The following is a 15,600-nucleotide window of genomic DNA, read 5'->3' as shown; positions in this document are numbered from 1 at the left end:
TTCCATTTCCTAGCACTTTTTTTTTTTGCCAGTTCTGGGCTTGAGCTCGGCCCTTTTTCTATGTATGTGGTACCGAGGAATTGAACCCAGATCTTTGTGCATACTAGGAAAGCACTCTACCCCTAGGTCAAACTCCCGGCCCGCCTAGCACTTTTTTAGAAAACAACTTGGGGGCCAGGAGTTTAGCCTAGTAGTAGAGTGCTTGCCTAGCATGCGGCAAGACTGGGGTTCGATTCCTCGGTACCACATACATAGAAAAAAAGCCGGAAGTGGTGCTGAGGCTCAAGTGGTAAAGCTCTAGCCTTAAGAAAGTCCAAGAAAAAAATCACCCTGGAAACACTGAGCACTTGAACCATACTCATAGCCCTTGTTTTGCAATTAAATTTCTGACAGTGTTTCACAGTTGGATCTTTGACTCAGACCCTCCCATTTATACCTCCATGTAGCCAGAATCAAGCTTACACATATAATCTGGGCCCTAATTCTTAAAAAATAACTTCATCCAAATGTTCTTGAAAAGTTTCATTTAAGATACAAACTTATTTATAAAGTGAAGAAACACTACTTAAATAAAATAAGGATAAACTGAGAAATACATATTCATCTTATTTCCAAGATGGAGACCAATTTATATGTAAGTACAAAGAACACCTCAGAATCAATAAGCAAAGATCAAGACTCTCAGTAGGAAAATAGGTAGAAGGTGACTGGTATATTTTAAAAGAAACAGAAATGTCTCTAAAGTATATGGAAAGACAATCTCATTAAAAGAAATGCAAACTAAAACTACAGTCATGTTTTGTCCATTGGATCGGTTCGGATCAAAATATCTGAGAACATAATCTTGAGCACATGGGAAAAAATTTCTGTTAAGAATGAAGATTAAATCAGTCGGGCACACCTGTAATTCTAGCTACTCAGGAGGCTGAAATCTGAGGATCAATGTTCAAAACCAGCATGGGCACAAAAGGACCTGAGACTCTTATCTCAAATTAACCTCTAGAAAACAGAGAAGTGGGGCTTGGCTCAAGGGTAGGGTAATAGCCTTGAGCTGAGGAGCTCAGGGACAGCACCCAGGCCCAGGTATAGGGCGGTAGTAGCCTTGAGCCGAAGAGCTCAGGGACAGTGCCCAGAGCGAGTTCAAGCTCCATAATCCCCCCACACACACACTCAAAATGAAGATTAAATCAACCTCTGGATTGCAATTTTTAATAATTGAAGAATTTTTGTAAGAAATTTAAATAAATCTAGTACACACTATTCAGCCTACTGTGAGCTGTTGGTCATTTTCAACTAGTTGTTATAGCTATTTGCTTTTATAGAATTCTGTTCACATGAAGCAGACAGGTAGGCAAATTTATAAAACTTGGATTTCGGCTGCATCTGTTGTTCATCTTATGATATCTTATTGAGTATTTAGTAGGTATCCTATAAATACCTGTTAAGTGAACAAGAATGAGAAGGATGAGAATAGAATAAAAAACAACAGGAACTTATCTAAATCATCTAATACATTTATACAAACACTATTGGCTGATGTTATAGCTCAGTGGTAGAGCACTTGCCTAGCAAGTGCTGACTTTAGTCCCCAAGATCATAAAAACAAAGCAACAAACAAACAAAAACCATTACACCATTACAATGGCAAATGGATCCTGAAAAATAAGCCAGCTAGGAACTGTAGTATTATAATAATGACTTCCTAACTTCCATGCCATTGAGGCCCACATCAACTCTGGATATGGCCATATGATCTATTTTGGATCACGGAACAACAAAAAATAATGGAGTTTTGCCTTCAGTTACTGCTCCTATAAATCTTAGTATTGTCTTCAGGTAACAATAATGACTAGCCTACTGTAGACATGTACTAGACACACATAGGTGTCCTCCAACACCATGACTTCCTACCGTGACCTAATTCCAGATCTACATGTGAATCCACCCTGCTCAACCACTTCCCAGGTGACCTATTACCTACTGCAGTCAAGGAAGTAAAGTCCAGAGAGAAATTATAGCAGAAATGCTTAACTGAGCCCAGTCCAGAATTGTAGTCTATCAAATAGCTTCTGCTTTATAGTACTTAGTTTGAGGAACATTTCTGTTACACGGCAAAAGCTGATGATGAGGGAGAGGGACATGGCAGACTGGTAATCAAAGAAAAATTGTGCTTTACTTGTTCTGCTTTTAAATTTTTACAATGAAAACACAGCTATTCTTCAATATCTGCTAAGGACTGGTTCCAGGATTTCTCCACAGATGTTCAAGTTCCAAATAGAAAGTGACATAGTATCTCCATATGAAGATATATACTACTTCCTATAGTCTTTCAATTATTTCGGGGTTACTTTAATGTCTAATATTATGTAAATGATACATATACACTTGTTCTATCCTATTGTCCAAGAATAACAAGAAAAGATGAGTCTATATATTCAGCACACATATAGTTTGCTCTACTAAATAGTTCCCATCTGAAGTTGGTTGAATCCTTGGATATGGAGCATATGAAAGTGAAGGGATGACCATGTTTGTTTAATTACACTAAATTTACGAAAATATTTTTTATTAGACTGGTATTAAAGTCCTGTTGTCTATACATACATATACCTAAAACAATTCAATGCAAATGAACACATTTGAGAGAAGATAATAACTAAAAAAAAAACTAGAGAACTAGGGTACTATCACACAAAAAAAGTGATGAGAACATTCTTATGATCACTGTGTCTCAAAAATAGCTATTGTATTCTGAAGTCTGGAGATAAGACATCTCAGAATTTGCTTCTCTATTTCCCCTGATCAGATGGGTAATAACCTAATACATTTTTCTCATTTAACTCTCACATGTTATGAGATTAGGCAAGGTAACTTAGGGAAAAGTTTGTTAACCCCTTTATACCACAGGTATAAATGGGAATAACTACTTATTTTATAAAATTGTTGAAAAGATTAAATCACTTAGAATACAATAGATAGTAAAGAAGAGCTTAATAAATGGTCCACCAATCACCAGTTAGTAAAATTATATAAAATTATTTATCTAGGTGGCTTTGTGACTCAAGGAGTAGAGCGCTAGCCTTGAGCTGAAGAGCTCAGGGATAGTACCCAGGCCCAGAGTTCAAGCCCCACAACCATCCAAAAAAAGATCTAACAAATGATTTCTATTTCAAAATCCTAAGCATTATCAACCAAGAACACATTAAAAATAACTTGAAAATATTTGTAATTTTATGAGAAAAAGAGGTTATTAAAAACAATATCTACAAATATATAGAAAAGATATAATAAATACAAATGAAGTTTTAGGCAATAAGGAATCATCTGGCCTACATTCCCCAATACTCAATAGGTCTAAAAACTAAAGGATCCATTTTTCACAAAAGGTAAAAACAGGCAGAAAGCAATAAATCCATACTGACATGTCACCTGTACTGTAACATCTGGTGCCTGCATATACTTTGAACATGCTTTCCCATCATTAGAAGAAAAAACATTAGTGAAAATAAGGTTCTTTTCAAAAAGATATACATTCAATCTAACTTGCAGCATTAGAGAACTATAGTTTTATTTCTTGATCAATGACTTAACACTCACCCTTCTCATGCCAAGATAGGTCTGGCTTTAAAAAAAAAAAAAGAGGCCTAGATGAGGTACTCAGAAAAGACTTCTTTTTTGTATGTGTGTGTCTTGGTACTTCCAATGAATCCTAAGGCCTTGGGATTGTTTGGCTTTTGATCTACTACCCGAGCCACACTTCCAGTCTGGCTTTTTTGTTATTTAACTGGAGACAGAGTCTCTCAAGGCTTTTATGCCTAGGATAGCTGTAATCTATGATCTTCCAGATCTCAGCTCCCTGAGTAGGATTATGGACATAAGCTAGCTAGGACATGGCTAACGAAGTCAATTTTTATAGTGTTTTACACAGGTGTTACATAGCCTATAGATGTAAGTCACTAGCCCCTTATAAAAAGCTTTACCCCAGGATATGCAGATTTTTCACTTTATACTAATACAAGGAATGTGTAAATGCTTAAAACTCAACTTTTCTTCTTAGTATGTTAAGGTAATGTGGCAGATTCTGGAGACAGAAGGGTAAATAAGTAGTATTTGTTAATTATAAATGCTAGACATTTGCTGGCTATTTTATTCAATCATCATAATCCTGTGAGGTAGGATTTATTTTACAGAGAAGGAAATTAAGGTACAGAAAAATAAAATTATCTTTACAGAGAAGGAAATTCATTTTACAGAAAAGGAAATTACGGCACAGAGATATAAAATTAACTTGTTCGGGGTCTTTCAGTATGGAAGATAGTGAAAGTAAGTACTGGGTGGGAGATACATAAGGTTAAGGGTCATGTGACTATTGTTACAAACAATATTCAATGTATTAAGTCCTTTAATAACAATATGGAAGGGGGTTAAAAACTTGGAAAACCAAGAGACAATCTTTTGGAAGAGGGCAAAGGAATCACGAGGCTTTGAAGAGGCAGATATTTGAGTAATTTAAGGATGATAGGATTTATCGATTTCAATGCCAAGGTACACCCCACTCCCCTCACCCCCAATATATTAACCAAAACAAATTACTTACTTGAAATTGAGAAAAACAATTTTGAGAGTAATCTTCCTCAGATATATTATTCCATAGTTTTAAAACAAATAATATGATGACAGTTTAATTTTTAGGTTGCTTTTATGTGGCTTGTCTTGGTTTTTATTCTGAAATGAAATTTAGATTAGTCATTTTCTTGTTCTGAGAAACTAAGAGTATGCCAACATGTTTCAACTTTACATTCTTTCACATATTTACATGTATGCTTACAAAGTCTTTCATTTCACATCTCAAACAAAACCTAACATAAATTACTTTGAAGTGGAAATGTTTGTATACTAAAAATATTTAATTCTTGTTATACTTCTTTTATAATTTTAAGAAGTAGAAAAATAGAAAACGTCTGCAAAATGTTATATTATTAGACAAGGCATTTTTTGAGGTAACACAATTTCTTTTACTGGAGTTGTTTATATAGTAAATGTACCCAGAACCCAAAGAAACAACTGCCCCCAAGGAAACTGCCCTCAGATTCTCAGTACTTCCAAAACCACTGACCCTCCAAAAAAGTTGGTCAAATTATGTATGTATATGAATTTTCCAATGACAATTACTACAAATTTTTCTCAGAGTTCATTTTGCTAGGCATACGTTCAATTTCTGCTACAGAAAACAGTTCATTTTACTAATACTAATTAAGCAACAAAGGAGTTATCATTCAAAGATTAAATATTTTAAAATGTGCAGAAAACTAGAACACAGAAGATCATCTGTAAAAGTTAAAAAGAATAGGGATTAAAAAAAAAACAAAAAGTTAAGGGACTATGACAATCAAATTTTTTTGTTCTTAAAAATGTATCCTGCATGTTTGGTCAATGGACCATTCTGGTTTACTTATATTGACAGGGAGATCTCAAACATAATTTTATTACCCAATGTTTGTTGTACCTTAACTCCCATTGCCTTTTTTTTTTTTTGGTATCATTCCTGGATCTTGACCTCAGAGCCTGGGTGCTGCCCTGAGGATTTGTGTTCAAGGCTAGCCCTCTACCAGTTGAGTTATGGCTCCACCTCTGGCTTTTTGGAGGTTAACTGAAGATTAAGAGTCTCACAGAATTTCCTACAGATCTCAGATCCTCAGATCTAAGAATCCTGAGTAGCTACAGTTTGTAGGCAGGCATGATCACTGGGGTCTGGAGGTAGGAATACAAGCTGAGCCACTGATACAACCCCTACTGATTCTTAATGAGTATCACTGTGGTATTAAAATGACAAGTAGGTACCAAAGTGACATAATCTATAGTATATCCCATATCTTACTCAGTAAATTTTTAAGAATTAGTTTGAAATATCTAGGGCCAGTAGTAACTACGTTATATAAACCCAACATACTTATATTTCACTTTTGTTTTCAATTGAATGAATTCTAGTCCAATAAAAGGTAAGAAAAACACAATTATAAACCCAGGCATAGTGGCATGTACTTGTAATCCCAGTGGAATTGAAAGGATCAAAGGTTTTGAGGCCAGCCTGGGGAAAATTAGGAAGATCCTATATCAAGAACAAACTTACATGGCATGGCTCAAGTAGTAGGATCACTTGCCTAGCAAACTGAAGGCAATTTGCCAATACTACAAAAAGAGTTTGGAAAACAGGAGGGAGGAAAGAGGTAGGGAGGGAAGAAGGGAATAGGGAAAAACAATACAAAGCAATTACAGCATGGAAGGAACCTGGAAGGTCTAAAAATATTTTTGAAAACCTACAATTTTGGCATCAAATTTTTCTTACTATATCTGTTTTACTTTTTTTATTTGTGCTGGTCCTGGGGCTTGAACTCAGGGCTTCGGCATTGTCCCTGAGCTTTTTTTGCTCAAAGTTGCACTTTACCACTTGAGCCACAGCTCCACTTCCAGATTTGGGTAGTTAATTTCAGATAAGAATGTCATGGACTTTCCTGTCTGGGCCAGCTTCAAACTACAAACCTGAGATCTCAGCCTCCTCTGCAGCTAAGATTACAGGAATGAGCCAGCAGCTCCTGGTCTTTTTATTTATTCTTAGCACATATACTATACTTTATCACAAAATGAATCTTACTATAATCTATTCCACAAGATTCATACACTGTTAGAAAATAGGCCTTTAAAAATGTCAAAAATAGATATACAAGGTTCTTTTAATAATTGTTCCAATTCTGTGATATTTTTCCTTTTAATTATTGCCAATAACTTCCACCACCATTACCTCAAGTTTGGGGGTCCATATGAAGCAATGAAGGTTAGATCAAGACCTAACCATTTCATTTTCAAGCCAGACAGAAACCAACCAACCACTAGATATGGGAAAATCCCTGCATGTGCCTATTATTTTTTTCCCCATATACACAATGACAAGATTTGACCAGAATGGTGTTTCCCAACTCTTTTCATATTGTAATTAATATTTTTCGGCACTCTGGACAACAGAAGGGTATTTGAAAGCATTTATCCGGTACGTATTATTTTGTACATATAATTAAAGAAAAGGTACACATCTGACATATGTAATGCTAAAATTCATAATATAAATTTTAAATTCAAACCTCACACCAAGAACAATATTTCAATGTAATACATATATATACTCTATATATGTATATACATACATGCATACATACACATGTATGTATGTATGTATTATGGAGCATATGTAATATCAGAAAGCTACCATGCAGAAAGCTAAATAGTGCATCGAACACAATGCAAGAAGGAACCAGTTGAGGAGAACATAGATTCAGGCCTAGAGCTTGCTGCCTCCCATCCCCCTTACCCCTGGTCACCTCTGCTTCTGTATGTTCCTCAGGCTCCCTGAATACAAACTCCAAGAGCAGTTCCACAATCCCTTTTACACAAGAGACAGCTGCACTCCCTGTGGCTGGCTGCTGAAGTAAATTCCAATTAGTAACACATCTCCTTTAATGCACTTAAAATATCAGCCCAAGTACAGCCTGTTGGTTACCACTTATGCTGTTTCTAGAAATGTCAAAGAAGCCTTCTTTTAGCCCCAATTCCACTAGAACCACCCTTCAGTGAGCTATACAGCATCAGTTGAAACCACTCAATTACAAGCCTTCTTATAAACCTAAAAATAAACACTATTGCAGCAATCATTTTGCCACTGTTTACAACTATTATGGCCTTATTTTTGTTTTTTCCTTTAAAATTCCTGAAAGCACAACATACTTAAAAGTACTTTAAATAGATGTTACATAGACATGGTAAATATATATATATATATATATATATATATATACACACACACACAGAAATTATCAAACAGCTTGGTATACTACAGGTTAAAAAAAAATCTACTTTTGTACTTTTGTCCTCTAACAGTTCAGTTACTGGAGGCAGTCACTATTACCAAATTCTCATTTATTTTCCTGTAAATAATACATATACATTACATTTTTTTATCTCTAAACCGTTCAAAACAGATGTCTACTTTCACCTTGCTTTTTTTTCTGTTATGGTTTATGTAGACATTGCACCACAGCAGTGTGTTGCCTCACAGCTTTTAAGAATTGTCTATTATCTCATTAAACAGACACAGTAATTCATTCACTAAACCAATTCCATATTGATTTCATACTGTTCACTAAACCAACGGTTCAGGCTTTCTCCAATCTTTAACAATTACAAATAATACTTCAAACATGTAATTCTTACATGTTTACCTGAAACATATATAAAGATCTTCTATGGTATAAAATCTTAGAATTGAACTACTAGTTTAAAATAAATGTGAAAATAAAAGTGAACTTTTAATTTGAAAACAATTTCCAAATTACTTTCCATACAATGTATTTTAAATTCCTAATTCCTATCTGCCCATTCCCTTTCCCTATTCTCTGTTCAAGCAGTACTCTAATGGCAGGTGATAAACAGCACTTTGTATCTTTAATTCAAATCTTTAGTCTAAATAAAATCTGTAGTCTTTTTATATGAATTCGCTTGTCATTTTTCTACTGTATTATCATTAGATGGGAGCTGTTTGAGAATTAGGACCAAATTAATATTTATGTAGTAGTCTATTTACCTTTTAGCTTCACAATTTCTTTCCCCATATAGAATTTTATATTATGTCATAAAATTCAGCAATCTCATCTTAGTTGTTTTTCACAATCTGAATGATCTTCCCCATTCCTGGATTACATAAAAAAATAACTATCCTGTCTTTTATTTCAAATTTAAATCTTGGCTCCTCAAAGAAGTCAACTTTAGCAATTTATCCAGAATAGTAGCTGGCTATTCCAACAATGCTTATGAAATAATTGTTTTGGGGATTTTTTTGGTGGGTCATGCGGCTTGAACTCAGCGTGGGCGCGGTCCCAGTGTTCTTCAACTCAAGGCTACCATCCTACCCTTGGGCCAAGGTTAACTGGAGATCTCACGTCCTTTTGTTCCGGGCTAGGTTTGAACCTTGATCCTCATATCTCAGCCTCCAGAGTAGCTAGGATTACAAGTGAGAGCCACCGAACCTGGCTAATTGTTTTTGTTTGTGCCAGTATTGGGACTGCAACTCAGGGCCTCGGGTTCTTGCTCAGATTTTTTTTGTAGGTTGTGGGACCTGAACTCTGGGCCTGGGTGCTGTCCTTGAGCTCTTCAGCTAAAGGCTACCACTGTACGGCTTGGCTTGGGCTTTATCCCTGAGCTCTTCAGCTCAAGGCTACTGCCCTACCCCTTGAGCCACTTGTGGTTTTCTGGTGATTAGAAATAAGAGTCTCTTGGACTTTTTAGTGCCCAGACTAGCTTTGAACCACAATCCTCAGATCTCAGCCTCCTGAGTAACTAGAATTACAGGCGTGAGCCACCGAGCCCAGCTTGCTTAGATTTTTTTTTTTTTACTCAAGTGTAATGCTACTTGAGCTATCTGCCACTTTCAGTATTTTGTTGGTTAATTGGAGAAGATTCCCTAGAATTTCTTTGCCTCGACTGACCTTCAAACAGAGATCCTCAGATCTCAGCCTCCTGAGTAGCTAAATTACAGGAGTGAATCACAGGCAACCTGCTTAAATAATTGTTCTTTTCCCTATCAATAAGTAAACATTAAATTCCTTTTCACAAGTTCTCATGTGTTTGAGTTCATTTCTGGCCTTCTATTGTTTCACTGCTGCCATACTACTTTCTAAAAATATTTTAAAGCTAAAATCACCATACATAAATATTTATATACACATATATAATAAAACTAAAAGTTATTAGTTTGCTTTAATATCCAATTGCCTTTTGCAAATCCTTGAACTGAATTTATATAATCAAAATCAGTTACTATCATCATGCAATCATGCTTTTGGTTAGTATTTGTTTTAAAGACGATATGAACTTCATATCTTTTCATATTGTCTTTATGAATCACATCTAGAAAATTGAGTTTTTCCTCAACTTATATGTGGATAGGATGTTTTGTTGTTGTTTTACAAATTATGAAACCAATACATATTCTCTTTAGAAAATCTGAGCAATACAAAACATATCTAGAAGGAAGCAATCTTTTTCTGATATATTTTTGCTAAGTATTTTGTAAACTGACTTTTTTACAAAATAAACTGACACCATTTTCTCATGTTATTATGTATTCAGAAGTAAGATTTTAATGAGATGCAATATTTTACTATAGGACTATATCCAAGATATGCAACCTGTTGGATATCTGAGATTGTTCTGTGATAAAAATAATCTACTAAGCCAGCAGCCAGTGGCCTGTAATCCTAGCTACTCAGGAGGCTGAGAACTGAGGATCATAGTTCAAAGCCAGCCTGGGCACAAAAATCCATGAAACTCTTACCTCCAATTAACCACCAGAAAACTGGAAATGTCACTGTGGCTCAAAGTGGTAGAGCACTAGCCATAAGCTGAAGAGCTCAGAAACAGCACCCAGGCCCACAGTTCAAACCAAGACCAACAGAAAAAATAACTACTGATTAATTATTACAATAAGTACTTAAATTCCAGCAATGTAATAAGCAGTAAACAAAAAGAAACATATTACCAGTATTTCTGGAGGTTACCATCTACTGAGAATAAACAGGTGTTAATTCCCCCCAAAACAGATGTGATTCTTCAACTACACAACTATAGTAAGTATTAGGGAGAAGCTTTAAGAATCTATGATAGGGAAGGTTTCCTTAAGGAAGTATATACTGGAGTTTAGGCGACAGAAAGAAAAAATATTTGACAGAAGCAATAGCAGGTACAAAACCCTGAAATAATACCAATATGGCTGGAACACAAAGAGCAGTGCAAGAAGAATATGGCTCACACCATGAATAGACAGAAGGGAGGGAGGGGACGTTAGGTAAGTTCTTGTGAGACAGATAGATGTCATCACATAAGACATGGAGTTGGGTCTGTATGCTAGGTATAATGGAAAGCTACTGAAACATATATAGAGTGATCTAATCAGGTGTGCATTTTGAAAAGATCTGATTTTAGTGCAGTAATCAGATTAGAATGGGATACAATCAATTGGGATAAACCCAAGATTGGAAATTACTATAGTCAAAAATGCTAGTAGTTTATCCTAGGGTGGTAATGGATAATGAAAAGTAGAAGGATTCAAAAGACTTGCTGAAAGATTTATGTTTAGATTTAAAAAATCTCTTAAGATTTGGGGGTCAAAAGGAACATTTCAAGAATTTTGATAAATATCACTAAGAGCCCTGCTTCAGAGAGCAGTTAATTACTTTTCATTTGTTCCTCTATTAGAACTGTTTTGGGGGAGGGGCTGATCAGGGGCTAGGTGCTAATAACCCTGAGCTTTGTCACTCAAGGCTGCCACTCTACCACTTGAGCTGCACCTCCACTTCTGGCTGGCTTTGGGGATGTTAATTGGAGATAAGAATCACATGGACTTTACTACCAGGGCTGGTTTCAAACTGTAATCCTCACAGACTCCTGAGTAGCTAGGATTATAGGCATGGGCCAACAATGCCTGGTTAGAATTTTTTTTTAATTAAAAAAACCTTAAAATTTAAAATTTTACATTCATTTAAATTTAAATTTAAAAATTTAAGATGACTTAATCTACACATCCTTCATGAAGGCTTCCCTGACTCCCCTTTTCTGCCTTCTAAGTGATCACTGAACATAACCTACTTTGCATTCTTACTATCTTACATATACTTGTGTTACAGTCTATTCCATACTTTAATTATATTTACATTTCTATCAGCTTTGCTGCATTGTAAGTTTCTGGATGATAAAGTTAAACAAAGATAAATAAAATAACGACATTTAAAGTAGGTTCTCTGTAAGTACTAAAAGAACAGAATCGCAATTGCTTGATTCTTCTGTTCCCACACTTAAGAGGGCTCCTGCTTGAAGCTTCTAATTTACAGATTATGGTTTAATCAAACACAATACAGAAAGCTAAAAGAAACTGCCAGGGCTTCCAATGCTAATATGACCAGTTCTACTTGTAATGAGGCATTACTAAATCTCTGTATTGCTCCTGAAAATATCTAATAATTATAACCAAATATTTATGTGATTGTAAAATATTTTGTCAGGCAAAAAAAATCTATTTTTAATGTGGAGCAAATAAAGTATGAAGAAACAAAGACTTTCATTATAGAAATTTTTATAATCTGAGTTTTGACAAATGCTAGCTTTCAAAATTATACTCATATTAAATGTATTAAATAATCTACCAATTTACTAAAACATTCAGGTCATTCTGGTAGTCTATTCTAGTTGTTTATTAAATATAAATAATATATAAAATTTAAATAAACATCTACATATATACATTTCAGAGTTACCAATATTTATACATTGGTAATCTTAAAACAAGGTTTTAAGGTTAAAAACCTTACTTCATATTTAACAGCATCTACAATAGTCTACTAAAACATACAGAGTTGAAGGGAAATTAAAGAGAATGTAATATGGTTCCTTACAGTAATTCTAAAGACAAGCAGCTCCCTCTATAGTCGGTTTGGTCTACTTTGTTTAATTACCTGCTTTGTGAATATCTCACATTCTTCTATTTACCCCTAGTATGCATCTCAGTAGGGAACCTCTTTGAAAGGATAATTATATCTAACTAGGAGCTGAAAAAAACCTGAGAGGACTATCTATAAGCTCAGTAAAGAAGTGAGTTACACCAAGCAACTAATCAAGAGTTGAGGCGTGGAAACTGGACAATAGCTAGTTCCTCACCTGAGTAAGGTCCTTAGAATGAAGCCCTAGGATTTTATGTGAAATGAAATTCCTAAACATGCACCACCTATTCAGATCTACGAGGGAAAAAAACCTACTTTTCAACACTTCATAATCATACATTTTCCCATTAAAATGTCATAAAAATCAATCATTTTTCTACAATAGACACTGTTTAAGACATGGTCAAAATCAAAACAATGTTCAGGGCTTTTTTAAAAAAAGTAAGTTAAAGGAAAGCAGAGATATGTGTACTTAAAAAAAATAGTAATTCTGTCACATTAAAAAGCAAAAAACAAAAAACTTTAAGTGATTCTCTCATGAATCACCTTCAGTCAGAAAGTGACTGAAGTTAGTCTGAGTTTATTCTCATTTGAACATACCACTTAAGATATTTTTTTCCAATTTCAACAATTCGAAATATAGCTTTTAAATTCAAGACATTTATTTTTATATTCTCAAAATATGTCCCCCAAACATAGGACAAGATATCAACTGAACTGTTCCTAAAGCAAAAAATTACTTTTTCATGCAATAACAGAAAAACTGAACTAGTTAAAAAAAGGTATTAATCCAAACAATTTAGAATTTAAAATTCTAAAGTAGACTCAAACTTCTTTCGTTGCTATTTTTAAAGATCTCCTTTGTAAAACAAATTCGCTTTAAATGCATCGTTTTACCAAACTGAAGAACTAAGGACTTTCTATATATAAAGACAATTTATAGCACTTTATATGGCATTGGCTTATTTACCCCATTAGGTTATGAATTTTTTTCTAACATAAAAATATAAGTATAGTAATAAACCTGTCTTCATTAAAAATTCTAGCACAGATTTTTACTAAGCTCTTTTTGTCTATTATTTTCCAGCCTTATGAAATGGTTATATTTGGGGAAAAAATCCAGAAGCATATTATGCTGCACTTTGGGTTTCCAGTCAGTTAATACTAATTTCACTTGAGTTTTCCACACTTAAAAAGATTGTAAACTCAAAATATATGTCAAGGTTTCACTTAGAAAAACATCCTATTTTATAACTATATAAGGAATCACTTTGCTTTCTTTGTCTCATAATATCTCCTAAGTAAATGTATGCATATTAGTAGTATAAATGAACAAATTTTCCTTAATATATCCATACATGTATTCATTACATTTTTGAAGCAAAAATAATTTAATTATTGCAGTTCAATCTGAAAATCCTTATAGAGTTTAGATTTTTCTGTACCAAGTTTTGCTTTTCAATGTGTGTACAAATGTCTTATTTTTATTCATTTATACTAGACATTTTGAGGTACATGACTTAAAAATAATTTTTAGGAATAATTTATTGTAGGATTACAGGAGAAAAAAAATGGTACTAAAACTTTTCTATAAACCAGTTTGGAAATCTTGAGGGATGCATATTTAATGACTTGTGTGAAGATGAAAAAATTATGTGTAAAAAAGGAACCCAAACTATACAGTGATACACAGCAATGTGGGGGTGGAAGCTATTAGCATATTGCTTTGCCATTTGGAGCTATCAACTTCACTTCATCCTTCATCAGAAGCTGCAATGAGAACAAGCAGTATATTACACTTAACTTCCAATTTGAAACAAAGACAGGATCACTACATTTAAAAGGGCAGAACATCTATCCTTCAAAACCCTTCACTGCTTTCGACCTTCTAGCCATCAAGGCTTCATGTTCCCATTGTTAACAGAACTGTACTCCACTTCCCCACCTTTCAAGGTTCATAGCATCAAAATTTCCTTCACCATTTTTTAAGGGAATATTTTCCTAAATCTCACTCAGGGCACTGACATTTTAAACAAAGAGAATTCACATTAGCAAATAACTGCCTGGAAAGTAGGATTGCTGTATTGGTGCAAGTGCTATTATCATGGTAGTTCACGGAAGCTGACCATAGTCACAAGATAAATGGTGATGGAGAGAGCTAGGAGCATCAAGTGGGAAATGCTAAAATTCCATGGGGCAATCCCTAGCTAGAGGTAAGAGCATGTTTTCTCCAGAGGGCAGCTTCATTATTTCAGGAAAACAGTTCAAATCATGCTTTATTAGAAAGGGGGAAAGAGGAGAAAATCTACAGGCACCTGTAAATTTGGCCAAAATCCCGTTTCTGTTATCACAAACCCTCAAAAGCTCTTCAGAACGTGACTTCTGCCACTACCGCCTCCACTTCACGTCTTTTTTAAAAGAATCTATGGTTGTTGTTTTTTTCCCAATACCTGTATATAACATGCAATCCTACAACACAGCCCAAAGACACGTAAAACGGCCTCTGCTGCCGAGACTGGCTGTGGCTGCACCAGCGTTCAATCCGCTGGGCCGTAGCGTTTTAACTCTGGGCGACGTTAAAACGTCTTTCCTACTCACGGGGTCAAGTACGTCTCAAGCGCAAATGCACCTGAGGACTCAGCCCCGTCCCCAGACGCGGAGACACAGTCAACTCCGGGGCGTCACGACGGCCACTCACAGCGGAGCCACATGGTCACTTCCAGGAGAGGGAGACAATCTGGCCCCGGGCGCCAGGCTCCCCTGCCCCCTCGCATCCCCGGAAGCGGCCCGGGCGAGCCGGGGCAAGAACCCGCGACGACGGAGGACTGACCACGACCCCAGAACGGGGAACTTAAAAGACACAAGAGGGCGCCTGGAGGGAGGGGGGGGGGTCGCCGTCTGCGGAGACGCGGCCCGGGCCCACCGCGGTCCGTCCCCGCGCGGCGCTCGATCCCCGCGCCCCCCAGAGCGCGGCTCCCGCTCCCCTCGCCGCCTCACGCGGAGAAAATCCTCAGCGCCCGGCGCCTTGCCGCCCGGGGCCGCCCGGGAGGGGGGGGGGTCG

General features: G+C 35.9%; 1 protein-coding gene across 5 annotated transcripts in view; it reads right to left on the bottom strand.

Moving 5' to 3' along the window:
• Window positions 1-15,600, bottom strand: part of Rev3l (REV3 like, DNA directed polymerase zeta catalytic subunit) — a 143,846-nt gene that overhangs the window by 127,557 nt on the left and 689 nt on the right. The window contains exon 2 of one of the 5 annotated variants that reach the window (XM_090338275.1): window positions 4,598-4,725. The exons of the other annotated variants lie outside the window; for them this stretch is intronic. The gene's annotated coding sequence lies outside the window, so the exon portion shown is untranslated. The remainder of the gene's footprint in view (window positions 1-4,597; window positions 4,726-15,600) is intronic. 5 annotated transcript variants of the gene reach the window in all.

This window comes from Megascapheus bottae, chromosome 8, assembly GCF_031878675.1.
Source record: "Megascapheus bottae isolate mThoBot1 chromosome 8, mThoBot2.hap1, whole genome shotgun sequence".
Classification (NCBI taxonomy): Eukaryota; Metazoa; Chordata; class Mammalia; order Rodentia; family Geomyidae; genus Megascapheus; species Megascapheus bottae.
This window is presented reverse-complemented; position numbering and strand designations above follow the sequence as displayed.